A 27,774-nucleotide genomic window follows, 5' to 3' on the forward strand; every position below is an offset into this window, starting at 1 on the left:
CAATAGCATTTCTTGTATATTCGTCCGTGAATTATTCTGTGAATTGTTCTGTAACTTATGTCCGTAGCATGGCCCAAGCAGAGGGTCACCCCTTTGAGTCTGGTCTGGTTGAGGTTTCTTCCTCAGAGGGAGTTTTTCATTACCACTGTTGCTCTGGGGGTTGGTAAGGTTAGGCGCTATATAAATGAAAATAAATTGAAAAAAAATTGAAATATAAAGGGAAATCTTGATCCAGAACCTGGATCCGGATGACCTCCAAAATTCAGTGAAGTCTTCCATGCCTAATATCTATCTGTGGTGCAAATTTTGTGAGAATCTGTGAAATAGTTTTGAAATAATCCTTTAAAGCGTATATAAAGTGAAATCTTGATCCAGAATCCGGATCACCTCCAAAATTGAATGGAGTCTTCCATGGCTTAGTAACTGTGGTGAAAATTTGGTGAGAATCTGTGAAGTAGTTTTAACGCAATCCTTCAATGCGTATATAAAGTGAAACTTCTGTGTAGTTTTGATGTAAACCTTCAAAGCATATGTGAAGTGAATCTTGATCCAGAATCTGAATCCTGATCACCTCCAAAATTCAGTGGAGTCTTCCATGCCTAATATCTTTCTATGGTGCAAATTTGGTGAGAATCCGTGGAGCAGTTTTAACGCAATCCTTCAATGCGCATATAAAGTGAAACTTTATCCAGAATCCGGATCACCTCCAAAATTCAGTGGAGTCTTCCATGGCCTAATATGTATTTGTGGTGAAAATATGGTGAGAATCCGTGAAGTAGTTTTGCTGTAATCCATTTAATGGGTTCTTCCATGGCCTAATATCTGTGGTGAAAATTTCATCAAAATCTGTGCGACAGACAGACAGACAGACAAAAACGCAAAAACGCTGATGACTATATTACGTCCTTGATGGATGTAATAAAGACTTTCCAAAATAATAATGCAAGAGCTTGTTTCATTCAAATAAAAGGAATGGTCTGCATTGTACTGCTTATTACTCCAGTACTGGTACACGTGCTTGGAGAAAGAACCTTACACACATGACAATACTGGACTATATCATTGAAAGATTATGGAGCTGAGCACAGCTCTGTTGAGATTATCTTATGAATACATAGCACAGGATACACAGCTCAAGAACAGAGTGAACAGGCCAAACACACAGTCATCATGCTCCAAATAACCATGCTTATGCACCTTTTTCTTTTTCCATGTTTTTTTCTCCCTCTTTTTGCTTATTCAGCTCTTAAACTATAGAATTGTCTATTACAGTGATTTTCAAACTGTCTGTGGGGTTAAGTTTTTTTTTTTTGGCTGTGCGCTCCACACCAACATGGTTCGTGGGCGCATATCTCTGGTGCTGGTGATCTGATCATCTGATGGAGCACAAAAAAAACAAGTCACAATTACTTTTGTCTCTTTAAAAGCTGTGCAGGTGGCCACATGTAACTCACAGGTGGACTGTGGGGGAGAAAAATTGAACTTAATGTGCATGACTTGAGCACACATACTAGGGCCAGGGAATAACCACACAAGCCATGCACAGATACCAGGGGAGAGGAATGGAGCAAAACCACAGTTCACATACACACACTGGAGAGGGTGGCATGCACTCTCTTCGAGTACAAACACTGGAACATCTTGAAAATCCAGTCTAATAATTTAGCGCAAAGGCCATTCAAAACCAGGTTTCAGGTGCTGTAAATGGTTATAATCCCGAAATGCTTAATGCAATGTTTTTGTTGAGCCACTTGGAAAAAAAAAGGTCTGCACTACAACCACATATGACGTCTTGATCCTTTTCAATTTCATTGTACTGCTGTACAGACAAAATTACTGATTTGTTACTGAAATAGTAATACTTCTATACAGTCACTTTTATCAAACATAGAAACAGAAACCCTGATAAAAAAAAATCAGCTGCAGCTCTGTGCTACACACATCTGCACCAAACAATCATATAACAGATTTTTTTTATTGTCACTGTAGCAAGTACAAAGAAAGGGAAGTTGCAAGACTTATATAATATAAAGGTTATTAATAACATTTCACTTATGAATGCAAATAGATGACATCCAAAATCCATAGATGTCTTTGGTATACGAGGTCTGTTAGAAAACTATCCGACCTTTTTATTTTTTTAAAAAACTATACGGATTTGAATCACGTGCGCTTGCGTGAGTTTGGAAGCCATTCGGAAGATTCAGATGGCTTTCGGTGAGGATACTCTGGGAAGTCTCACAGGACAAGTTGTGACATGCCCAGCTGTTACACAATTTCTCAGATACTCACTCGACTGAAAAGCCACCGAAAGCCATCTGAATCTTCTGAATGGTTTCCAACACGGACGTGCTTTTTGTTGTGCGCCATTGCGGCTCCGTCCCAACGTGCGAATTCCTCCGCACGTCTTTCATTACAAAATCTCCTGTAACAGTAGAATGTACCGAAAAAGTGCTGATGTCCACATCTTCCGCAATGTCTCGGATAGTCACATGACGGCCCCGGATCACCACAGTGTTCACTTTGGAAATGATCTGGTCGTTTCAGCCTGTGGATGGCCGCTCGGAGCGCGGCGCGCCCTCCGCCGCTGTGGGCCGTCTTTAACCCGATTGTAATACTCCTTAATCTGTGTGACGCCCAGAGTATCCTCACCGAAAGCCGTCTGAATCTTCTGAATGGTTTCCACCTGGCTGTCTCTCACAGTTTCTGGAAAAATTTGATTCAGCGCTGCTCCAATTGCTCAGCCATTTCCCTGACAATGAAAATCCGACGAGGGGGATGGACCAGTGCTCACTCAAAGCCTGCCCACAGGCGAATGACGCAACCGACAGACGTGAAAAAACTCACACATGCGCACGAAGGTTCAAGCTTGGCAGATGCAAGCGCACATGATTCAAATCCATATAGTTTTTTAAAAAAATAAAAAGGTCGGATAGTTTTCTAACAGACCTCGTACAGTGGTGCAGCATAGCTAAAATTTCCAAAACAATTGTTCATTTTGTGACTAAAGCACTAAGTTTGGTAAACATATTCTAAATAAAGTAATGTTCATTTTCAGATGTGGACATATCCTGGAGCTGACCTCTAAAAAGTATAATCCAAACTATACCTTTTGAGAATAGTTATGATCAGACAAATAATATTGTATACTTTTCAGTATGATTGGAACATTTTGAAATTTTGACCCCTTCACTGGCCCCTGTAAGTCACGAGAGGTCCACAGTGACACAAAAGTGACCAAAAAGAGACACTCTAGTGGAATTGTGTTTATGTTATTTTTTTTTAAATACTTTAGTTTTCTTAAGTCAGGTATTTAATAGTGATTTATTTTTGACAAAGGAAAAAAAACACCTGGAATTGACATGACACACAGAAAATTGGGCCATTTACGTATTTATTATTATTTTACGTATTTATTATTTTGCTGTTCTGCTATAATTGTGAGTTCCGGTGAAAAAGCACTTAACACTCGGCCTAAAAACGATTTATGAATAGAATTTTATAAGTGGAAAAAAACATGCATAGGTGCAAAGATGGAGGCGGGGACCAGCCTGTATTGAGTCTGTGTAGCCAGTCAGAAGCGCTCAGTGCAAAGAGCTCTCAGCCAATGAAATGGAGTAACTTGCTGCTGGTTCTCTGCCTGCTTTTCTGTGGTGAGCAGAGGAGGCAGACTGTCTGCTGGGAGGGGCCCAGTCCCATGCAGCACCCACTGCTCATTAAGGAAAAATATATGCTTTAACATCAGTCTCCAAAAGTCTCCAATATTACTAGGAAAAGCTGCTAGATTTTGAAGAAAAAAAAAGTAAGTCATTAGAGGGGTCTGAATAGTTGCTAAATTTAGTGACAAAGTTGCTAAGTTGGCAACAGTGGTTCAGCCAGTAACAATGAGCAACTTGTTGCAGTGAAGTCTCACACAAAATGCACACACAAAACTCCTTCAGGGAGGCCATGGAGGAGGACGATCGGTCGGCCTCGAAGAAATTCTGGCAAACCATCCGACAGCTCTCCACCAACACTGTCTACAGTGCGGGTGGGGCGCTTTTGACCCTGACTGGGGATGTTGTCGGGCAGTGGAAGGAATGCTTCAAGGATCTCCTCAATCCCATTGTTACGTCTTCCAAAGAGGAACAGAGACTGGGGACTCAGAGGCAGACTCATCTATCACCCAGGCCGAAGTCACTGAGGTGGTCAGAAAGCTCCTCGGTGGCAAGGCTCCTGGGGTAGATGAAATCCGTCCGAAGTACCTTAAGTCTCTGGATGTTCTGGGACTATCTTGGTTGACATGTCTCTGCAACATCGCGTGGAGGTCGGGGACAGTGCATCTGGATTGGCAGACCGGGGTGGTGGTCCCTCTGTTTAAGAAGGGAGACCGGAGGGTGTGTTCCAACTACAGGGGGATCACACTCATCAGCCTCCCTGGTAATGTCTATTCCAGAGTACTGGAGAGGAGAATTCAACCGATAGTCGAACCTCGGATTCAGGAGGAGCAGTGTGGTTTTCATCCTGGTCACGGCACACTGGACCAGCTCTACACCCTCCATCGGGTGCTCAAGGGTTCATGGGAGTTCGCCCAACCAGTCCACATGTGTTTTGTGCATCTGGAGAAGGCATTCGACCGTGTCCCTTGAGGCACCCTGTGGGGGGTGCTCCGGGAGTACGGGGTCCTTTGTTAAGGGCTATCCGGTCCCTGGACGACCGCAGCAGGAGGTTGGTTCACATTGCCGGTAGCAAGTCAAGCCTGTTTCCAATGCACGTTGGCCTCCACCAGGGCTGCCCTTTGTCACCGGTTCTGTTCATTATCTTTATGGACAGAATTTCTAGGCGCAGTCACGGTGTAGAGGGGGTCCGATTTGGGAACCACAGAATCTTGTCTCTGCTGTTTGTGGACGATGTGGTTCTGTCGGCTTCGTCAAATCAGGACCTTCAGCTTGCACTGGAGCGGTTTACAGCCGAGTGTGAAGTGTCCGGGATGAAAATCAGCACCTCCAAATCCGAGGCCATGGTTTTCAACCACTAAAAGGTACTTTGCCCTCTTCAGGTTGGTGGAGTGTCCTTGCCTCAAGTGGAGGAGTGTAAGTATCTCTATCTCAGAGTCTTGTTCACGAGAGAGGGACGGATGGAGCGTGAGATCAACAGACGGATTGGTGCAGCATCTGCAGTGATGCGACTGCTGTATCGGACCATCGTGGTGAAGAGAGAGCTGAGCAGGGGGGCAAAGCTCTCGATTTACTGATCGATCTACATTCCAACCCTCACCTATGGTCATGTGATTTGGCTCATGACCGAAAGAACAAGATCGCGAATACATGCGGCCAAGATGAGTTTCCTCCGCAGGGTGGCTGGGCACTCCCTTACAGATAGGGTGAGGAGCTCGGCCACTTGGGAGGAGCTCGGAGATGAGCCGCTGCTCCTCCACATCAAAATTAGCCAGCTGAGTTGGCTCATGTATCTTTTTCGGATGCCCCCTGGACGCCTCGCTGGAGAGGTGTTCCGGGCATGTCCCATTGGGAGTAGGCCCCGGGGAAGACCCAGGACACGCTGGAGGGACTACATCTTGCAGGTGGCTTGGGAATGCCTCGGGGTTCCCCCGGAGGAGCTGGGGGAGGTGTAGGTGGATCAGGACGTCTAGGTGGATCAGGAGGTCTGGGCAGCTTTGCTGAGCTGCTGCCCCTGTGAACCAACCTCGGATGAAGCGGAAGAAAATGGATGGATGGATGGATGGATGGATTTATCTGCGTGAGAAGCATGCATGCTTGTGGAAGCTCATTAAGGTGCTCAGGACCTTAAGGAAGCCTGCACCACAAAAGTCCTACCAAAAATAATCACATTCCAGTTAATATATCCATAAAAAACAAGTAATGTCTTTATGTGAAAATGACTCCATACTGTTACATCTGAGAAATGTGACAGCCATTAAACTCACATATGCAGTGAATGGTAAGGGGAAAAAAGACTGACCCCTGAGCCTTAATCTCAGTTGCTTAAAGAGAGAGAGAGCGAGAGAGAGAGAGAGAGAGAGAGAGCGAGAGAGAGCCAGAGCCATAGGTTCAGTTAGTGTTAATTTCATCAGACAAGATGAGATATCGTTGTCAACCATTTTTTTTTTTTCATGACAAAGGCGAGACAAGGACGATTTTACAATGTTCTAAAACACTGCTGTGGTGAACACTGAACACATAATGGACATAGTGCTCATTCTGCATTGATGCTCACAGGGGACCGCTGCAGCCCCCTTATGATAGCCTGTTTCGCGTATTGGAGATGAACAACAAAAATTCTGCGGTCGACATAGGCAGCAAAGCCAAGCACATTTTAGTGGACCACCTCAAGCCAGCTCACCTGGATCTGGACAGACCCATGGTGATTGGCCATCTTCCTCCATGGGGGTGCCCTTCTACTCGGCCCGGGCCACCACGGGGAAGGCCAATGGTGCCCTTACACCTGCAGATGTTTAACGACCACAGCCTCCTCAGAAAGTACAGCCTGCTCTGTCCCTTCCTGTACAGGTGGTTGGTGTGGGTTGTGTAGTCCAATTTGGTGCCCGAATTACTTGAAGGAATCCACAGCCTCCACCTCAGCTCCCTCGAACAGAACTGATCGCAGTCTTGGTCTGGACTTCCCAAACTCAATGACCAGCTCCTTTGTCTTTGAGGTGTTGAGCTGTAGATGGTTTGTGAAGTGTGTGCCACTGGTCGGAAGTCATTGAGCTCCATGGGCTGGTTCTTCTTAGGAAAGGACATGTTGCACCAAAATCAAAATTAAGATTTAGGCTGTTAGTGACCATCTGATGATCCACCAGGATTACTTTGTGCACTTCTGTGACCGGTTTCAAAGTATACGGCATTTGCAACAAACGGAGACTTCTGAAAACAAAGTATTCATGAGTACTCGTGTGTTTCTGACAGCGGTCATGTGACTATTAGAAGCATCCCAGCGCACACGTGAATGGAATGTAGCTGCTAATGTTGAAAACGGAGGCATAGATTAATTCCAAAATTTACATAAGTGTGATGTCATGTTATGATGACTAATTTTTAAGTGATAACTATTAATTTTGATGCAGTCACAGTAAAAGCAGCAGCCCTGAGAAGGCTTAGTGCACCTGCAGCCATTAGCCATAAACGCAGCTTGTTAAAATAAAAAAAATAAAAAAACGCTTATATGTATTGTATATAACTGTACAAAAATCTAATTTATATCTGTGTCATCATGTTGTCTGTGGATAAACTGTCACGAGACATTCCACATCTATGTGCAAAGCGGCAATAAACAGCTGACATAGGTTAAAACAGCACAGAAGCCATTTTAACCCACTTGTCAGCTGTTTGTTTATTTAAGAGATTAGTCAACATGAATTCTCTTTAAAACGTTTCTTATAGAGATCAACAGTTTTATGACATTTTGCAGAGTTTATAAGCTCTGTGTAAGTCTATGTAAATAGGGGGTCCTTTTCATCCATCCATCCATCCATCGATGGATGATCAGACAGATGTGATCAGATCTGTGATATTTCACGTCAATGTTCATAGCGGCAATAAAAAATACCATGGTGCGCACACACACACACACATACATCCAGGTCCATTCCCACAGACTCTCTCAAAGTACAATAAAATTTTTACTTTCACTGAAATTGCCGCTGAAAGGAACACAAAGCAAAAGATGAAAAAAAATTAACATGCCACTCTTGTTGTATGGCTGGGGGGCCTGGCTGCCTTTTTGTTTCTGTCTTTTGTTTTTCCTTCCAGGTGGCTTGCATTTGGGACTGAGTGGCTGTGTAGCTGAGTTTATCAGGACCTCACCCTGATCACCTGCGGCTCGTCAGGACTCACAGCTGTGGTGCATCTACATGGATTGGAACATGGTGGCATTTAAGACTGGAGTACACAGTGTGTATTTGCCAGAGACTCGACCTTATGACCAGATGGGTGAGATCGTCGTCTCGGGAGCCATCTCATCATCAGTGGATGCAGAGAACGTCCAGGTTTGATGCATGGTCTGTGAAAGAGGAGGGGGTGAGGTCTCACGCTCGTCAGCACACTTCCTGAGGTACGTTAGATTTTGTGACTAACATTTATACAGTCAGTAAATGTGGTGTCCCTCACACCTTATTATATTGAGCTGTATGTTGGTCGTTTAAATCAGCTTCCGCTGCAGTGAGTTTGTGAACTGGATGTTCCATGCCTGCAGGGTGGGAAGCTGATTAGTAATTAAGCCAGGAAGTGTTTGCTGTTTGTGCACCTTTGAGCGTTCTCTCTGTGTGTTGAGTGTGGACTCACATAATGATTCCTTCTTTCACAGACTCGGTTTGTCGCGGCCACCTGGGGGGTGTCGGCGGGGTCCTTGGGTCCGAACCAGTTCTGGCTCCGGACCGTTAGCGCTGCTGGGAGCGCACCGCAATCCACCACGCCAGACCGCGCACTTTTATATTTTTCACAGCACTGTTATGTTCATTAAACTCTCTTATCCTTTGTACCGTGCTCTGCTTATTTTATACTGGGTCCTTCAAACGCTGGTCGGTTCTCCGGGCTGCGTCCGACACATAACAACTCTCCCAGTTCTAAAGATTTCCAAATAAGTCCACAATATCAAAGAAGCCCCAGGTTCTGGACATGATGGAGAGGAAACTACAGAAGTTCAAACAATGGTTTGTTTCGAATAAATCATCATTTCGTTTTGGTAAAACAAAGTGTATCATATTTGGAAATAAGCCTAGGAATTTATGCAGAAATTTCATAGTACACGATATTGACATTTACGTTGTAAATGAAACTAAATTTCTTGGTGTTATTATTGATGATAAATTAAGTTGGAAAACACATAAATTATGTTAAAGATAAAATGTCAAAAGCCATTGCCATTTTGTAAAGAGTACAAGACTTCCTCTCCCAACACTCAGTTACCTTATATAGACAGTAAGCCTGGGGGTTGGTCAAGCTCATCTGGGAGGGCAAAACCTCACTACGATTTTCTGAAAGCATTATGTCTCAGGTGTCCAAAAAGGTATGATAGTATTTTCTAGCTGTCGGCTTTCCCTTATTTTTCAACGTTTATATTTCTGAAGCAGCGACGCCCATTTGCGTCACCAAAAAAATCAAACCTGTGCACCTATAACCTTTACTAAGTTGTTCCATATTCTGTGAAACGTGACATATTATATACCTAATGAAAGCTGAGAATATAAGCTTATACTGATATCTACCATGTAAAAGGTTTCTGTAGGCTGTAGGTATACAGTGCGTCATGTGTATCTAAGAGCAAACAAATTTATGTGATTTCAGAAATTCCATTTACAGTTTTTCCTTCTTTTCACTTTACAATCACAGTGAGCTACTTCAGGGTATGTTAATCTGAAAGACCTTTTTCTTAGGATGTTTGTCTTTTCTATGTTTATGAGGTGACATTCCACGTCCCAACAGCCAGTGGCTGTGAGCACGGACCGGGCCGCCGGGCCACCCGCCCTCGTCCGCCACCCAATCCTCTCTGCACCCGACCTCCATGGCCCCCTCTGCAGGTGGTGAACTCACAGGAGGGCGGGCCCACGTTGCTCTTTCGGGCTGAGCCCGGCCGGGCCCCATGGGCTAAGGCCCGACCAAGCGGCCGATGAGTTTCCTCCGCAGGGTGGCTGGGCGCTCCCTTAGAGATAGGGTGAGGAGCTCGGTCACTCGGGAGGAGCTCAGAGTCGAGCCGCTGCTCCTCCACGTGCTGCTGCTGTAATTCCATTACCATGGAATTGCCCTACAGGGTTCCACTCCAAGAGTTGCTGCAACTTTCTGGATGTCTGTGATCTTGCAACGGTTTCTTGTGCCTGACGTCAAGACAACCTGACAACCAATCACATCAGAGAAGGCCATACTCAGGACAAATACATCAGTGTCCTCTGTACAGATGACAACTACCTTATAGCCTGCCTTTGCTACATGTGCTGTGTGAAGAAGGAGACGGCCATCTGCTTCTTCCTGTGTGCTGTGGAGATCCTCATCCTCTTCACTTCCATCCTTTGTTATCTGAAAGCATTGGTCACCTGCTGTAACATACAGTAGTGTTCAGAATAATAGTAGTGCTATGTGACTAAAAAGATTAATCCAGGTTTTGAGTACATTTCTTATTGCTACATGGGAAACAAGGTACCAGTGGATTCAGTAGATTCTCACAAATCCAACAAGACCAAGCATTCATGATATGCACACTCTTAAGGCTATGAAATTGGGCTATTAGTAAAAAAAAAAAAAAAAAAGTAGAAAAGGGGGTGTTCACAATAATAGTAGTGTGGCATTCAGTCAGTGAGTTTGTCAATTTTGTGGAACAAACAGGTGTGAACCAGGTGTCCCCTATTTAAGGATGAAGCCAGCACCTGTTGAACATGCTTTTCTCTTTGAAAGCCTGAGGAAAATGGGACGTTCAAGACATTGTTCAGAAGAACAGCGTAGTTTGATTAAAAAGTTGATTGGAGAGGGGAAAACTTATATGCAGGTGCAAAAAATTATAGGCTGTTCATCTACAATGATCTCCAATGCTTTAAAATGGACAAAAAAAAAAAAAAAAAAACAGACGCGTGGAAGAAAATGGAAAACAACCATCAAAATGGATAGAAGAATAACCAGAATGGCAAAGGCTCACCCATTGATCAGCTCCAGGATGATCAAAGACAGTCTGGAGTTACCTGTAAGTGCTGTGACAGTTAGAAGACGCCTGAGTTAACCTAATTTATTTGCAAGAATCCCCCACAAATTCCCTCTGTTAAATAAAAGACATGAGCAGAAGAGGTTACAATTTGCCAAAGAACACATCAACTGGCCTAAAAAGAAATGGAGGAATATTTTGTGGACTGATGAGAGTAAAATTGTTCTTTTTGGGTCCAAAGGCTGCAGACAGTTTGTGAGACAACCCCCAAACTCTGAATTCAAGCCACAGTTCACAGTGAAGACAGTGAAGCATGGTGGTGCAAGCATCATGATATGGGCATGTTTCTCCTACTATGGTGTTGGGCCTATATATCGCATACCAGGTATCATGGATCAGTTTGGATATGTCAAAATACTTGAAGACGTCATGTTGCCTTATGCTGAAGAGGACATGCCCTTGAAATGGGTGTTTCAACAAGACAATGACCCCAAGTACACTAGTAAATGAGCAAATTCTTGGTTCCAAACCAACAAAATTAATGTTTTGGAGTGGCCTGCCCAATCCCCGGACCTAAATCCAATTGAGAACTTGTGGGGTGACATCAAAAAAGCTGTTTCTGAAGCAAAACCAAGAAATGTGAATGAATAGTGGAATGCTGTTAAAGAATCTTGGAGTGGAATAACAGCTGAAAGGTGCCACAAGTTGGCTGATTCCATGCCTCGCAGATGTGAAGAAATCATGAAAACCTGTGGTTTTATAACTAAATACTAGTTTAGTGATTCACAGGATTGCTGAAAAAGCAGTTTGAACATAATAGTTTTGAGTTTGTAGCATCAACAGCAGATGCTACTATTACTGTGACCACCCCCTTTTCTACTTTTTTTTACTAATAGCCCAATTTCATAGCCTTAAGAGTGTGCATATCATGAATGCTTGGTCTTCCCATGTAACAATAAGAAATATACTCAAACCCTGGATTAATCTTTGTAGTCACATAGCACTACTATTATTCTAAACACTACTGTACATAATCTGTATCTCTACTGTTGCTGTCTCCACATCTTCACAAGAAATTCAATCAGATTGGCTTTGTTTCCAGTTTTGTTGAGAAATGATCTCCACTGTCTAACGAGTTGTGAAGGTGTAATACTCTGTAGTCTCCTTCCATGTTCCTCACCCCGAAGTTGTCGCTCCAGATTCTTGATTGACAGCTCATTGTATTTGTCAAAGACAACATCAATTCTATAACTTAAGCATCTTTGTCGCAGTGCCTTCAACAAGATTGCCTCTGCAACATCTCCAAAAGTTGTGTGACTTCCACTCATCTTGTGCACGAGGCTCATGCCATCAATGATGGTTGCTGAATTGCCAAGAACATCCTCTACTGGAGCAACATTCTTTTGCAGGGTATTGGCAAGAGCTGCCTTGCTGGTTTTCCATATGAAGCCTTCCGGTGTGGCAAGTGACCAAGGTAATGGACCAAGAGGATAAGACAGAATTTATGACATATGCAGATTTTGACTTTGTTCAATCACAATGATTCTTCCAAACAATGAACAATCTGATTTAAGAATCAATGCCTGATCATTCTGCAATTTCACTGCTCTTCACTGAGTTACTACTTCTTGTAGTCATTTTCACCAATCTCCTTGGCTCTGGTAAGGTCAGTAGCTACTTCAGGGGTTGCAGCTTTTGCAGTTGATAGACTAACAATGTCATGTGGATCAGAAAATGTGTTCACCCAGCTTTCCAGAAGACTGACAACTGCTGAAACTGCTTCTTCATCTTTGATTATGCGAGATGGTCTGAGGTCATTGTGGCCCTGTGTTCCTTTGTTCAGTGACACAAGATTCCGTAGCTGTCCTAAGGCAGTGCTCCTGTATTCAGTTGTGATGTAGTGTCGCTTCATGGCTGCTGCTTGGAGGCTGACCTTTGTGGTTCCTCCTGCAATCTGAGTATCTTTGTTTACTGTTACCTCCAAGGCCTGATCAACTGGAAGATATCCAAATGGATTGTCAGCAGATAATTGGACAGAGAAACTGCCCTTCTTGAACTCCTCATGGACATCAGGGTGGGTTTCCGGAAGGGCAGCCATCTATGCATAGCATGCAGGTAAGTATCGGGGCATAATTTATTCTGTCACAGGCAAAGCACCAAGGAATCAAGGCTTTTATGGCATAGAGATGAGATCCCAGTCTCCTTCACGGGCTGCACGGAGTAGACCCAGCAGGATATCCTCTACAAAGTCAACGTAGGACATCCAAAACATTGCCATTTGGCCATGAGAGGTTCTGAGAAAATACAGGAACTGGTTCCACATTACTGTGACCTGAATATATTCAGGTTGCTGTAGCATGTGTGTTACATCTTTCTGGTTGAGCTCCATGGTCTGAACTTTGGCCAGTAATGCTACCAGCAGGGTTTTGTGACCTTCCATAACATGCTCAACAAACTCATTCCACAACAGGCGCATCAAAGCCTCATAGACTATCTTGTGCACTCTCACTGCTCTGTTGTACATTCTCCCTTCAAGGACACCAGTGACAGGGGCTTCTGCCACAATTCCTGACTCAATGCACAGATCCCGTAGACCAGCATCCTAATCTTTTGCCAAGGACAGCCAGTGCATTACATATGGTATGAAAGGCACCCATTCTGATATAATGTTGGAGTACCTCTCCCTGTATCTCGACACCACTTCAGCCACCTTTGCATAAATTGCCTGATCAGCAACTAGTACAATTGTAGGTAATTGCAGTTCTGTTCTGATTGCTTCTGATCATTTCACAACTTCCAAGATTGTGTTCATTTCAGTGGCAGGTGCATTAACAGTTGGCAAGTAGCAGAGGACATCATACATTTTTGGAATCCTTAGAAAAGGGCTTTTAGATAATTAGAATCTGATGAAGCTCATTGTGATTGTGAAGTGAAACATAGAAACAAATCAAATGGAATTTATAAAATGTCATGTTAAATTTGTTTGCCTCTTGGAAAAATATGATCTATTGTATAGTTATAATCCACAGAAACGTACTGTGATAGACATTAGTGGAAAGCTTATATTCTCAGCTTTCATTAGATATATATGTAATGTTTTACAAAATATGGAACATATTTTTACTTCAAAAGAAAGCTATAAGAATTATTAGTAAGAAACCTTATCGTGAGCCAACAAATCCATTATTTGCCTGTTTACATATTTTAACATTTTGGGACTTGATTGAATACATCATAAAACAAATTATGTTTAAAGTAAAAAAAAAAAACATTTACCACAACATGTCCAAGACCTGTTTAAAATGAGGGACTCCAGTTATAATTTGCAAGGAACATTATTATTTCACTACTGTAAAAAGTCACAGTGTTTCTGTTATAGGTGTTAATATTTGGAATCAGAATCAGAATTGCCTTTACTGTCATTGTAATTTGCATTACAACGAGATTTGAGTGCAACTCCAAAAAGGTGCGAGCAATTTTTAGCCAAATAAAAGATAGTGAGATTTAACAGTAAATTATTCAGAGTATATGTACAACTAATATAAACATAAGGTAAAATAAAATAAAATGAAATGTGGACTAAGTAATGTAAAAAGAGAATCATATACAACTGTGGAATCATATTGCATGGGAATATTGCACATGGTTTACAGATATTGCACAAGAAAACTGAAGATGTTGTGTGGGCCGCCAGAAGAGAAGGTACTGCTGGCCCACCACCAGAGGGCACCCGGCCTGAAGTGCGGGCTTCAGGCACGAGAGGGCGCTGCCGCCTACAGGAACAGCCGAGGTGACAGCTGTCACTCATCAACTATGACAGCTGTCACCGATCATCTGCATCTCACCCTGGATAAAAGCAGGATGACACCTCCACCACATCGCCGAGATATCGACTTCTGTGAGAGGTAACTTTCTCTGCCAGCATTAAGTGATTCCAAGAGCTATTGTGTTGCAGCTGTCAACCAGAGGACCGGTGTGGGTCGCGACTGTTTCGTCCTACTTCCCGTCAGATAAGTGGTTAAACAGACGCTGCACGAGTGTGTGTTAAAGGTGGAGGTGGAATTCCCACCGTTATTGTTACGGGGTGTACACACACCCACACTTGACTGTCTTTGTTCTCCGCCAGCAGTACCAGATCCGACACGCTGAGACGGTGGCCACCTGGGGACTTCGGGACTTGGCGGCTCCAGTATCCTTCGGGTTCGGTGGCGGTGGAAATCGTGTGGTTCCGGTTCATCTCCAGACGGGCGTCTCCTATCGTCGAGCCTGCCCACACGACACCTTCATTAATTGACTTGTATTTATTCTGTAATCTGCTGTGTGTGGTTGTGACATTCACAACAGTAAAGTGTTCTAATTTAACTCCCTCTATTGTCCGTTCATTTACGCCCCCTGTTGTGGGTCCGTGTCACTACACTTTCCCAACAGATTAGAGTGATTTGTTTTTGTTCAGAGCAGTGACTGTTCTGGGGAGAAAGCTGCCCCTGGGTCTGTTTGTCCTAGTTTCGATTGACCTACACTCAACAAAAATATAAACGCAACACTTTTGGTTTTGCTCCCATTTTGTATGAGATGAACTCAAAGATCTAAAACTTTTTCCACATACACAATATCACCATTTCCCTCAAATATTGTTCACAAACCAGTCTAAATCTGTGATAGTGAGCACTTCTCCTTTGCTGAGATAATCCTTCCCACCTCACAGGTGTGCCATATCAAGATGCTGTTTAGACACCATGAATAGTGCACAGGTGTGCCTTAGACTGTCGACAATAAAAGGCCACTCTGAAAGGTGCAGTTTTGTTTTATTGGGGGGGATACCAGTCAGTATCTGGTGTGACCACCATTTGCCTCATGCAGTGCAACACATCTCCTTCGCATAGAGTTGATCAGGTTGTCAATTGTGGCCTGTGGAATGTTGGTCCACTCCTCTTCAATGGCTGTGCGATGTTGCTGGATATTGGCAGGAACTGGTACACGCTGTCGTATACTCTGGTCCAGAGCATCCCAAACATGCTCAATGGGTGACATGTCCGGTGAGTATGCCGGCCATGCAAGAACTGGGACATTTTCAGCTTCCAAGAATTGTGTACAGATCCTTGCAACATGGGGCCGTGCATTATCCTGCTGCAACATGAGGTGATGTTCTTGGATGTATGGCACAACAATGGGCCTCAGGATCTTGTCACGGTATCTCTGTGCATTCAAAATGCCATCAATAAAATGCACCTGTGTTCTTCATCCATAACAGATGCCTGCCCATACCATAACCCCACCGCCACCATGGGCCACTCGATCCACAACATTGACATCAGAAAACCGCTCACCCACACGACGCCACACACGCTGTCTGCCATCTGCCCTGGACAGTGTGAACCGGGATTCATCCGTGAAGAGAACACCTCTCCAATGTGCCAAATGCCAGCGAATGTGAGCATTTGCCCACTCAAGTCGGTTACGACGACGAACTGGAGTCAGGTCAAGACCCCAATGAGGATGACGAGCATGCAGATGAGCTTCCCTGAGATGGTTTCTGACAGTCTGACAGAAATTATTTGGTTATGCAAACCGATTGTTTCAGCAGCTGTCCGAGTGGCTAGTCTCAGACGATCTTGGAGGTGAACATGCTGGATGTGGAGGTCCTGGGTTTGGTGTGGTTACACGTGGTCTGCGGTTGTGAGGCTGGTTGGATGTACTGCCAAATTCTCTGAAACGCCTTTGGAGATGGCTTATGGTAGAGAAATTAACATTCAATACATGAGCAACAGCTCTGGTTGACATTCCTGCTGTCAGCATGCCAATTGCACACTCCCTCAAATCTTGCAACATCTGTGGCATTGTGCTGTGTGCTAAAACTGCACCTTTCAGAGTGGCCTTTTATTGTGGGCAATCTAAGGCACAACTGTGCACTAATCATGGTGTCTAATCAGCATCTTGGTATGGCACACCTGTGAGGTGGGATGGATTATCTCAGCAAAGGAGAAGTGCTCACTATCACAGATTTAGACTGGTTTGTGAACAATATTTGAGGGAAATGGTGATATTGTGTATGTGGAAAAAGTTTTAGATCTTTGAGTTCATCTCATACAAAATCGGAGCAAAACTAAATGTGTTGCGTTTATATTTTTGTTGAGTGTATATCATCGGCCGGAGGGTAGTAGGTCAAACAGGTGGTTGCTGGGGTGGGATGTGTCTTTGCAGATGCTGGCAGCTCTGCTGAGGTAGCGAGAGCTGGCAATGTCTTCCAGGCTGGGCAGAGAGCAGCCAGTGATGCCCTGGGCCATTTTGATGACCCTCTGCAGTGCTCTCCTGTCTGCTGCTGTGCATCCCCTGTACCACATTGTGATGCAGTACGTCAGGATGCTCTCGATGGTGGCTCTGTAGAACAACACCAGCAGTTTCTCCTCCAGATTTTTTCTCCTGAGCACCCTCGAGAAGTGGAGTCGCTGCTGGGCTTTCTTCACCACCACTGTGGTGTTGGCAGTCCAGGAGAGGCTGTCAGAGAGCTGCACTCCCAGGAACCTGATGGAGCTGACCCTTTCCACACAGTCCCCTTGGATGTAGAGCGGGGCTGGGTCAGCCCTGTTCTTCCTGAAGTCCAGGATTATTTCTTTTGTTTTTGTCGTGCTCAGCGGCAGGTTGTTAGCTGAACACCACGCTGTCAGTCGATTTACCTCGTCTCTGTAGTCGGTCTCATCCACCCCTGAGATGAGCCCAATCACGGTGGTATCATCCGCAAACTTTATGATGGTGTTTGTGGGATGGGTCGGACAGCAGTCGTGCGTGTAAAGGGTGAACAGGAGGGGGCTCAGTACACCGTCTTGAGGGGAACCGGTGTTGAGTGTGATGGTGGAGGAAAGGTGGGGGCCAAGTTTCACGAACTGTGGGCGGTTTGTGAGGAAGTCCTTGAGCCACTGGCAGATGAGGGTAGAGATGCCCAGATGTGTACGTTTCTGGACCAGGATCTCCGGGATGATGTGCTTGAAGGCTGAGCTGAAGTCCAGGAAGAGCATCCTCACATAGCTCCCCTGGTGCTCCAGGTGGATGAGCGTAGTGTGGAGAGCTGTGGTGATAGCGTCCTCTGTGGAGCGGTTTGCCCTGTAGGCAAACTGGTGGGGGTCTAGAGTGGGAGGCAGACAGGCTCTGATGTGTTGAGAGACCAGTCTTTCAAAGCACTTCATGACCACAGGTGTAAGTGCAACAGGCCTGTGGTCATTTATGCTCTCCACTGCTGACTTCTTTGGGACTGGAATGATGGTGGAGGATTTGAGGCAGGGTGGAATGGTAGCCTGCGACAGGGACAGGTTGAAGATGCAGGTGAAAACTCCAGCCAGTTGGTCAGCACACGCTTTCAGTACCTTTCCAGGTACACCATCGGGGCCGGCCGCTCCTTCAGGCGCTCCTTCAGGCCAGGTTTGGATTGTCTCCCATTGTGGCTTTGTTCGCCTCAGCAGGGGGGTGTAGGTGGGGTGAGGGACAGGCAGAGATGATCAGATCCAGCGAGATGGGGGAGGGGAGTGACTTTGTACACGTGTTTGATGTTTGAGTAACCATGGTCCAAAGTATTTTCCCCTCTGGTGGCACACTTCACGTACTGGACGAACTTTGGGAGCACAGTCTTTAAACACACTTGGTTGAAGTCACCAGCAACAATACAAACGCTGTCCGGGTGGGCCAGCTGCTGTTTATTTACACAGGCAAGCAAGAGGTTAAGGGTCGTGCTAACATTAGCATCCGGTGGGATGTAAACAGCAAACACAACGACTACTGTGAACTCCCTTGGGAGATAAAAAGGTCTGCACGAGACTGCCAGCACCTCTAAATCAGGAGAACAGTGAGACTCAATGACCCTGCTGCTACAGCACCACTCTGAGTTCACATAAACACAGAGCCCTCCACCTCTGCACTTTCCCGAATCACTGGTTCTGTCCTGCCGGTGTAACATGCGGCCTGCTAGCTCAACTGCAGCGTCTGGGATCAGCGGGAGAAGCCACGTCTCCGTGATGAAAATAAGGCAACAGTTCCGCACAAAGCTGTTTGTGGCCATCTGTAGCTCCAATTCGTCCATTTTGTGTGTGATGGATCTGGCGTTTCACAGGAAGAGGCTCGGTAATGCTGGCCTGTGTGGCTGTTTACGTAGCGTAGCATCAGAGCCGGACCAACATCCTCGTTTCTGCTTCCTGTCTCTACGCCGCCTTCCCCGCCTGCTGGACAGGCTGGTAATCCACGGAGAGCACGGTGTTCTTGCTATGTCCTCCGGGATGTTGTGGTACTGGCAGAATTCGCTAGAAACCGACAGTTTGTACCTCAGACCGAGGTTGATAAGGTTCTGGTGGCTGTAGTTGTGGGTCGCTTTACAAAACTCGAAGAATATACATGCAAAAAGTAAGAAAAACAAGCACCAAATTGGAGAGCAAAAAGTCGCTGCACCCATGCGTGCCGCCATCTTGCTTGTGCCTGGATAACTTGAAATCATTCAATAACTTGGTTGGCCTTAAAAGGCTCTACAAACAATATTTACTTACATGTTATAGCATGATGAATTAGGTTTATTGGACTTTTTCATTTTTGGTGCACTGCTGCTTGCATGTTTGTGTTTTGAAATTTTAATTCAGTGATTAATTTATATTTTGTATTTGTTATCATGGGTGTGTATATATATATATACATATATATATATATATATACACACACGAGGGTAGGCTGAAAGGTTCTAAGGCTCACCAAGAAGGAGAAATGCATTAAGTTCAACTCTTCTGATGACTGTGTTATTTTCTTCCAAGTTGTGAGGTAGTTTGTGGTTCAAAGCCAAGTTTGAAAGTTCGTGGTAGAGGGAAACGGCAAAAATGGACAAAATCTGGCATCGTGGTGTGATTAAGTACCTGCATAAGAAGGGGTTAAAGCCCAAGGACATTCATGCGGATATGGTTGCTACATTAGGGGATGAAGCTTCCTCCGTATCTACAGTGCAGAAGTGGGCAGCTGAATTTAAGAGGGGCAGAGAGAGCCTTGAAGACGACCCAAGGTCTGGGCGACGATCGACGATTAATCAGCTAGCAGATGCTGTGGGAATATCCCATGAGAGAATTGAACACATTCTGCATGAAGAACTTGGAATGTCAAAGGTGTCAGCTTGGTGGGTGCCACGTCTTCTGACGCCTGATCAGAAACACACCAGGCTAGTCATGTCGAAGGCAAACTTGGCGCAATTTGAAGAGGATCCAGCCAATTACATGGAACGTTTTCTTACCCAGGATGAGTGTTGGGTTCACCACTTTGAACCAGAAACAAAAAACAATCAATGCAGTGGAAACACCCAAGGTCACCACCTCCAAAGAAGGCCAAGGTCGTTTCGTCTGCGGGGAAGATCATGGTTTCAGTTTTCTGGGATGCCAAGGGCATTGTGTTCGTGGACTATCTTGAAAAGGGACAAACCATAAATGGACAGTACTATTCTAACCTACTGAGACAGTTACGCAAGGCTATCAAAAAGAAGCGACGAGGAAAGCTGATGAAAGGGGTGCTGTTCCATCAAGACAGTGCCCCAGCTCACAAGTCAACAGTGGCCATGGCCACTATCCACGAGTGTGGATTCGAACTGGTAGATCACCCACCATAGTCCCCTGACTTGGCACCCTCGGACTTTCATCTGTTCCCAAACCTGAAAAAAAACTTGGCTGGGAAGCATTATTGGAGCAATGATGAGGTGATGGCTGCCGTTGAGGACTATTTTGACTCTCAAGATGAATGCTTCTATGCCAAGGAAATCGAAGCACTCAAGAACCGCTCGAAGAAGTGTGTGGTGTTATGGGCTTTTCACACTGAATACGTCAGGCCAATCCGTCAACGTGTCGGAATCCGACGTCAGACGGAATCCGTCTGGATTCCGACGTCAGACCGTTTCCCATGACGTCAGACGCGTTGCTTTGGAAGCGGCAAAAAAAAAAAAAAAAAAGGGTGGGGGGCGGAGATTGCCACGTCACACTCTGGCTGTTTCCACAATCTGAAAAAAGTTCAGCGATCGACAGCTTGAATTTGGGTCGCCTGAACCACAAAAAAAGCTTTAAAAAACAGCAGAACGATTCTCCCATCACCCTGCTGAGAGAAGCTTTTTTTTCAGCTACTTTTCGGAGTGACGCCGACCGAGGGAGGACCGACGACTTGGTGGGATATCGATCGAACCGCGACAGCGGGCCGACCCGCACGGAGAAGCCGGACTTCAGGCTTCATCACTGGGCAGACCGAGGCAGGCAGCCGGGGTGATGGAGCAAATCCACTCAGTCCGAAATCTCCCACTTTTTGTATATATGTAAAGTCCCAGTTTGCCCAACGGAGTTTAGTTCTGCAGCTTTATCGAGGTGAGAATAATGTAAAAATAAAACGTGACGTTTACTGAACTGCTGTGAAGGTTTATTGATCGGCTAACGTTAGCGTAGCCTTTTAGCACAGTTGATCTGAGTGAACACTTTAATTTCTTAATGGTTCAGACTTTTTATTTTTACCAAATAAAGCTACAGCTTTTTTCAGACACCACAAAAGCTCAACTTTAAATAACTTACGAGGTCTGTTAGAAAAGTATCCGACCTTATTTTTTTTTTTAAAAACCATATGGATTTGAATCACATGTGATTGCGTCAGACAAGCTTGAACCCTCGTGCGCATGCGTGAGTTTTTTCATGCCTGTCGGTTGCGTCATTCGCCTGCGAGCAGGCTTTGTGTAAGCTGTGGTCCACCCCTCTCGTCTATTTTTTATTGCGAATAAATATCTGAACGATTTGGAGCTTTGCTGCATCAATTTTTTTCCAGAAACTGTGAGAGACCTCCAGGTGGACACCGTTTGAAAAATTAATATGGCTTTCAGGGACGAGTTTATGGGGATTAAACAGATTACGGGGTGTTATTGCCGCTTTAAGGATGGCCCACAACTGCTGAGAGCGCGGCGCGCTCACAGCCCCCATCAACAGGCTGACACCCCGCTGGAGCAACCAGATCATTTCCAACGTGAAAGCTTTGTTGATCCGGGATCTCGTCTGACTTTCACAAAAAGGCAGAAGATGTGGACATCAGCACTTTTTCCGGCACATTCCACCGTTACAGGAGATTTTTTCATGGAAAGAAAAGCGGAGGGACGCGCCACGGAGCCATTCATTACGCGGGACAAAACCACCTCAGTGTTGGTTTCTCAGGACAGCTTTCAGGTGATTTCACACAGATTCCGGATGCTTTCCAGTCATGTGAATATCTGATTGTGATTGTGCATGAGCTGGACATGCCAGAACATGTCCCGTGAGGCTTCATCACGGCGTTGCTTTGCGCTGAGCGGCTGCACCGCGACGCGCAGAACTCCTCCGCACGTCTGTCTTAATGTGCTGGAAAAGTACTGATGTCCACGTCTTTTCACAATTCCTGTGCTAGTCACATGACATACCGGATCAAGACAGTGTCCAGTTTAAAAATGAACGGCACATTTCACTGTTACAGGAGTTTTTGTCATGGAAAGAGAAGCTGCTCCACCGCGCGTCGCGGTGCAGCCGCTCGGCGCAAAGCAACGCCGTGATGAAGCCTCACGGGACATGTTCTGGCATGTCCAGCTCATGCACAATCACAATCGGATATTCACACAACTGGAAAGCAACCGGAATCCGTCTGAAATCCACCTGAAAGCTGTCCTGAGAGACCAACACCGAGGTGGATTTGTCCCACGTAATGAACAGAGCCGTGGCGCGTCCCTCCGCTTTTCTTTCCATGAAAAAAACTCCTGTAACGGTGGAATGTGCCGGAAAAAGTGCTGATGTCCACATCATCTGCCTTTTTGTGAAAGTCAGACGAGGTCCCGGATCAACAAAGCTTTCATGTTGGAAATGATCTGGTTGTTCCAGCGGGGTGTCAGCCTGTCGATGGGGGCTGGGAGCACGCCGTGCTCTCAGCAGTTGTGGGCCGTCCTTAAAGCGGCAGTAACACCCCGTAATCTGTTTAATCCCCATAAACTCGTCCCTGAAAGCCATATTAATTTTTCGAACGGTGTCCACCTGGAGGTCTCTCACAGTTTCTGGAAAAAAATTGATGCAGCAAAGCTCCAAATCGTTCAGACATTTATTCAAAATAAAAAATAGACGAGAGGAGTGGACCACACCTCACTCAAAGCCTGCTCACAGGCGAATGACGCAACTGACAGGCATGAAAAAACTCACACATGCGCATGAGGGTTCAAGCTTGTCTGACGCAATCACACGTGATTCAAATCCATATGGGTTTTTAAAAAAATAATAAGGTCGGATACTTTTCTAACAGACCTCGTATTTTTTCGGGCGTTTTTTCCATAGTTTTTTCCCGTTTTTTATATATAAACTGTTTAGTGTTTCTTTATATTTAAAGAAATATTTTTATTTGTCCCAATCAGGAACATTTGCTGTGCAGACAACCAAACTTCCACTGATGAGCTGAACACCATGAAGTCAAGTCGAAAGAAAACATCTCTGCTTTTCAGCAACACCACCAGAGTTCAAAGCTGCAGAAGAGACCTTCATCTGGTCCAGAGAATCCAGCAGAACATCACCTGCTTCTAAATAAAAGGCTCTTTAAACAGCAACTATTTTATTATTTTTTAAAAAGCTGTTTCATTTGATATTTTAACAATAAATGAACGGATCATTAAAAATGTCCACGAAATCAAAGTCAAAAGACATTTGCACAGGTAGAAGCTCTCCACTTACTGTGCTCAAATTCATATTTTAGAAATGACTCTGTCCTGATAGCAACATTAAAGGCAATTACATATTTTGGTGAAATTATAAGTTGAAATGACTATATTTATATATACATATATAAATCATGAGGTTTATGTCACAGAAATCCTACTTTACAATCACACTGCAGTCACTGTTAAATTATTTCCTGTTGCATTTATAATAAACATTAGTATGTATTTACAGTCTGTTTTTCGGGTTAAAATGAGATATAAATAATCTACCAGACTTAAAAAAAAAAAAGTACAATTTTCCATGTTATTTTGTCTAAAAATAAATGTCCGAGGTTCCTTATGTTAAACAAGAAATGAAATAATCTGAAATAACAGGTGGTTTTAATTTACAGACGAAAGGTTTCTAAAGAACCATTTATTGATTTATTTAGCTATTTTAATTACAAGTGTTCTAAACTTTTTTTTTAACAGTAATCAGAAATAATGAGGTAACAACAACAAAAAACATTTTGAAGGATTTTTCTTCAGAAAACTGCTCCATAAACGAGGAGTCCTGTGACACGTATGTTTTGCACAGATCAGTGGTTTCTGCACCATCCATTTTGCTGAGATCAGTGGTTTCTGCCACCCGTCTTCCGTGTTTTGGCCCGACGCGTCGTTCCTATTGGACAACGCAAAGGTACGTCACAGCTCAGCAAGTCGGAAGTTGGATTGGATTGAACTTTGACTCCGTCAGCCTGCTGACAAGCGGCAATCCGCGCTCCCGTCAGATGCGTCATGTCAAAAGTCGAGCTAAACCAACGCATCTGGCGGGAGTGCGCATTGCATCTAAAACGCAACGCATCTCATTGAAAGTAATGCTTTTTAGACCGATTTTTGATCTGACGTATTCAGTGTGAAAGGCCCATTAGAGGGAGACTATGTAGAAAAATAACCCTGAATTTGTTCAATTCGACAACTGCATCATAGTCAGCCTTAGAACTTTTCAGCCTACCCTTGTGTATATATATATATATATATATATATATATATATATATATATATACACACACACACACATTTTTTTTTATTTATTGCTTAAAGGGGCGGGCGTTTATAAGCTTTTGCCTACACCCTTTTGGGAACATGGGTACGTTGTTCGATTGTTTTCTTTGTGAGTTTTCTTTCTTATTTTGGGTCTGTGTGTGCCGAATCAATTCATTCATTCATTCATTCAAAAACAAAAAAACTCACAAGGATAGGAAATGCATGTTTGTAGTATGTTATATCAAATAAAATTATTTTTAAGCTAGACCATCTTTAAACATTTTCTCTCACCACAAGTCTTATATGTATTGATCACCACCCCCCAATCAAGGCTAAATTAGACACTACATTTTCTCTCGGGCAAAGGCAGGACATTTCCAAATTCAAAGATATGTACATAAACAGTTTGCCAGTTTTGATAACCCGTCAAACATTTCACTACAAATTTAACCTCCCGAAGATCATCTTATTTCAGTACTTTTACATCTGCCACTTCCTGCAGCACCATATCCCTGACTTTCAAAACATCTCCTTGGCATCTAGATGTCGATTCTAGATGATATGATTGCGAACCCTTGCAGTTCAAAAAAGTTACTTTCAAGAATAAATGATTGCAGTGCCCCTCTTAAAACTATAACTCTTGTAAAGATTAGGGCAAACTGGGTGGATGGACCTGCGGAGTACAAAAATAATGAATGTTTTCGTTCCATTGAAAGAAAGAGAAAAACAACTGTTTCTTTTATAGACCAGCAAAAATAGATGCTTATCATTTGATATTTTCATTTTAACAGAAAAGGGACTAACATTTTGGTGTTCATCACTGCTGTTTTGACATCAACAGTCCAACACGAATTTTTAAATAGGAGTCCAAAATTGTTCTCAGTCAACTTGCAAAAGCAATTCTGACGATGTACGAGGGTAGGCTGAAAGGTTCTATGCATTAACTGCATCATAGTGAGCCTTAGAACTTTTCAGCCTACCCTCGCAGTCTGTGATGCCATGCTGTCTGCAATTTTTGTCACTCCAGCGATAAATCACGTCAAATTTGTCCAGCATCTCTTCATGCTTCCAGATGGCTTAGGGCAGGGGTGGCCAACCAGTCGGAGACCAAGAGCCACATTTCTTACTGGGTTACAGCAAAGAGCCACTTCAGCACACGGGCACATGAACATGGGCACACAAACACACACACACACACACACACACATACACACCTCTGCTCAGTCAGATTAATTGTAAATACCCCTACAATAGTAAGACGACAGGCCAGCAACATCATACACATCGGCACCCCCCCCAACCATCTCTTCCTCTCCCTCACTCTCTCTCTCACACACACACACACACAGGCTCAGCCAGATTGATGTCACTCCAACATGATAACAAATAACAAATGCCCCAAACCAACATGATAATGACATATTTACTACAGTACCAAGACCACAGGCCAGTCATTTTTCAATAATCAATATAGTGTGCACTTACTATGCATGTTGCTTAGTGGGACTTCTGGCATTCCTTCCCTTGAACAATCCTCCTCAAATCTGGCTCGTACTCCGTTGTTGCCACTCGAAGCAATTCTTTCACATGGGTGTCAGTCATAACAGAGCGGTGTTTTGATTTGACATATTTCATGGTAGAAAACACAGACTCACAGACGTACGTTGAGCCAAACATTGACAGTATTTTAAGTGCAGCCCTTTTGACATTGGGGTATTTTTCCATTGACACACTTTTCCAGAACTCAGTGGTCCCTTCCCTTAAAGCAGGTTTCAGTTGGTCCTCCTCAGCGAGATCAATCATCTCCAACTCAGCGGCTGCCTCATCTGCGACTAAAGGGGCTTTCAAACAGTCCGTATCCGCATTAAATGGGTCGACGAGGAACGTGATCTTAAATCTCCCTTTTGAATATGCGCCTTGAACAGCTTCAGTTTGATGACAAACGCAAACACACTTTGCACCAGATCAGGCAGCACTTTCATTTTACCCTGCAGGGTAAGGTTCAGTCTATCCAAGTGGCCCAACATGTCGACCAAAAAGGCCAAATCCAAAATCCATTTGGCGTCCGAGAGCTGGGGATAGTCCTTGTTCTTCTCTTCCATGAAGAGTTTCACAGCATCCAAAAGTTCAAAGAAGTGAGAGAGTACCTTTCCCCTTGACAGCCACCTCATGGTGCAGTGTAGTGGCAGGTCACCTGGAAGCTCTTCGTCCAGCTCAGCGATGAAATTCTTGAATTGCCTGTGATTAAGAGCATGTGTACGGATGTAGTTGACGATTTCCATCACAGGTTTCATGATGTTGTCTAAATTCAACGATTTAGACACGAGTTGCTCCCTATGGATGATGCAGTGGAAATTCCAAAAGTCGGGAAATGTTTCGTCGGCTTTGCACAGCCCCACGAGCCCGTTTACAGATCCGATCATGGATGGTGCGCCATCCGTGGCTATTGCGGTTAGCTTCTGTAGGGGCAGTTTTGCTTTCTCAAATGTAGCCATCATTGTTTCTTTCACATCTATGCCACGGGTTCGTTCTTTCAGTGGCACAATATCCAGGAGTTCTTCTTTGATCACACATTCCTTTGACACAAAGCGTGCAAATATTGCCAACTGAGGCTTGTCTTGTATGTCACAACTCTCATCCAATGCGACACTGAAATACTCGCATGCTTGAAGGTCAGAGTGCAACTGTGATTCAATAACTGTGTTAATGTCTGATATTCTGTGTTCAACAGTGTGGCGGGACAGTTGGAGGTCTGATGCCATGCGTTTTAGTTTGTCGTTTTCAGGAGACAAGATTTCAACAGCGTCAATTATGCATTTTTTAACAAACTCCCCTTCGTTGTATGGCTTTTTAGCCCGTGCAATGTTCCAAGCCAGTTTATACGATGCAAGTGTTACTGTCTCTGACTGCTTCGTAAATTTTTTGAAAACCTGTACCTGCTTTTCTGCCTGACTTTTCAAAGTGGTCAGCTTGTGCTTGCGAAGTTCAGTCCCTTTTGGAAATTCCTGGTCAATGTTAGCGTGGAGTGAGCTGAAGTGACGCTGAAGATTTGAAGCCTTGAAATGCACCAATGACGACTGACATATAAGGCAGAATGGCTTGCCATTACGTTCGACGAAAAAATATAAATTCTCCCACTCTGTTAGAAACGTCCTGTTTTCATCTTCATATTTTCTTTTTGCAGTACATTTTTTCCCTGCCATTTTGAGATCTGACAGAAGATCGACCCCCTGACCTTCTTCTTCTTCTTCTTGCAATTTTTCTTTTTGCACCTGCGCATTTGCCATGATCTCGAAATACCGTAATGAACCCAAGTGAAGCACATTCAACAAAATTACCGTATTGAACTTAAGCGAAGCGAACACGCACATAAATACACACACAAACACAAACTTGGACATGAACGTAAGAGCCGCATGACACCA

The 27,774-nt window shown here is 44.2% G+C and overlaps 1 protein-coding gene and 2 long non-coding RNA genes across 3 annotated transcripts in view; 1 reads left to right on the top strand and 2 right to left on the bottom strand.

Annotated features, from left to right (window-relative positions):
- Nucleotides 1-25,950, bottom strand: LOC117513002. The gene is made up of 3 exons (XR_004561439.1): nt 25,831-25,950; nt 15,293-15,297; nt 1-11 (listed from the first exon to the last, which is right to left on the bottom strand). It is a non-coding gene; the product is annotated as an uncharacterized LOC117513002 (long non-coding RNA).
- ddx4 (DEAD (Asp-Glu-Ala-Asp) box polypeptide 4) overlaps nt 1-27,774 on the bottom strand; it is a 129,578-nt gene that overhangs the window by 57,797 nt on the left and 44,007 nt on the right. The window lies entirely within an intron of this gene.
- Nucleotides 25,905-27,465, top strand: LOC117512997. The gene is made up of 3 exons (XR_004561438.1): nt 25,905-26,031; nt 26,098-26,099; nt 27,204-27,465. It is a non-coding gene; the product is annotated as an uncharacterized LOC117512997 (long non-coding RNA).

Source organism: Thalassophryne amazonica, chromosome 1 (assembly GCF_902500255.1).
Source record: "Thalassophryne amazonica chromosome 1, fThaAma1.1, whole genome shotgun sequence".
NCBI lineage: Eukaryota > Metazoa > Chordata > Actinopteri > Batrachoidiformes > Batrachoididae > Thalassophryne > Thalassophryne amazonica.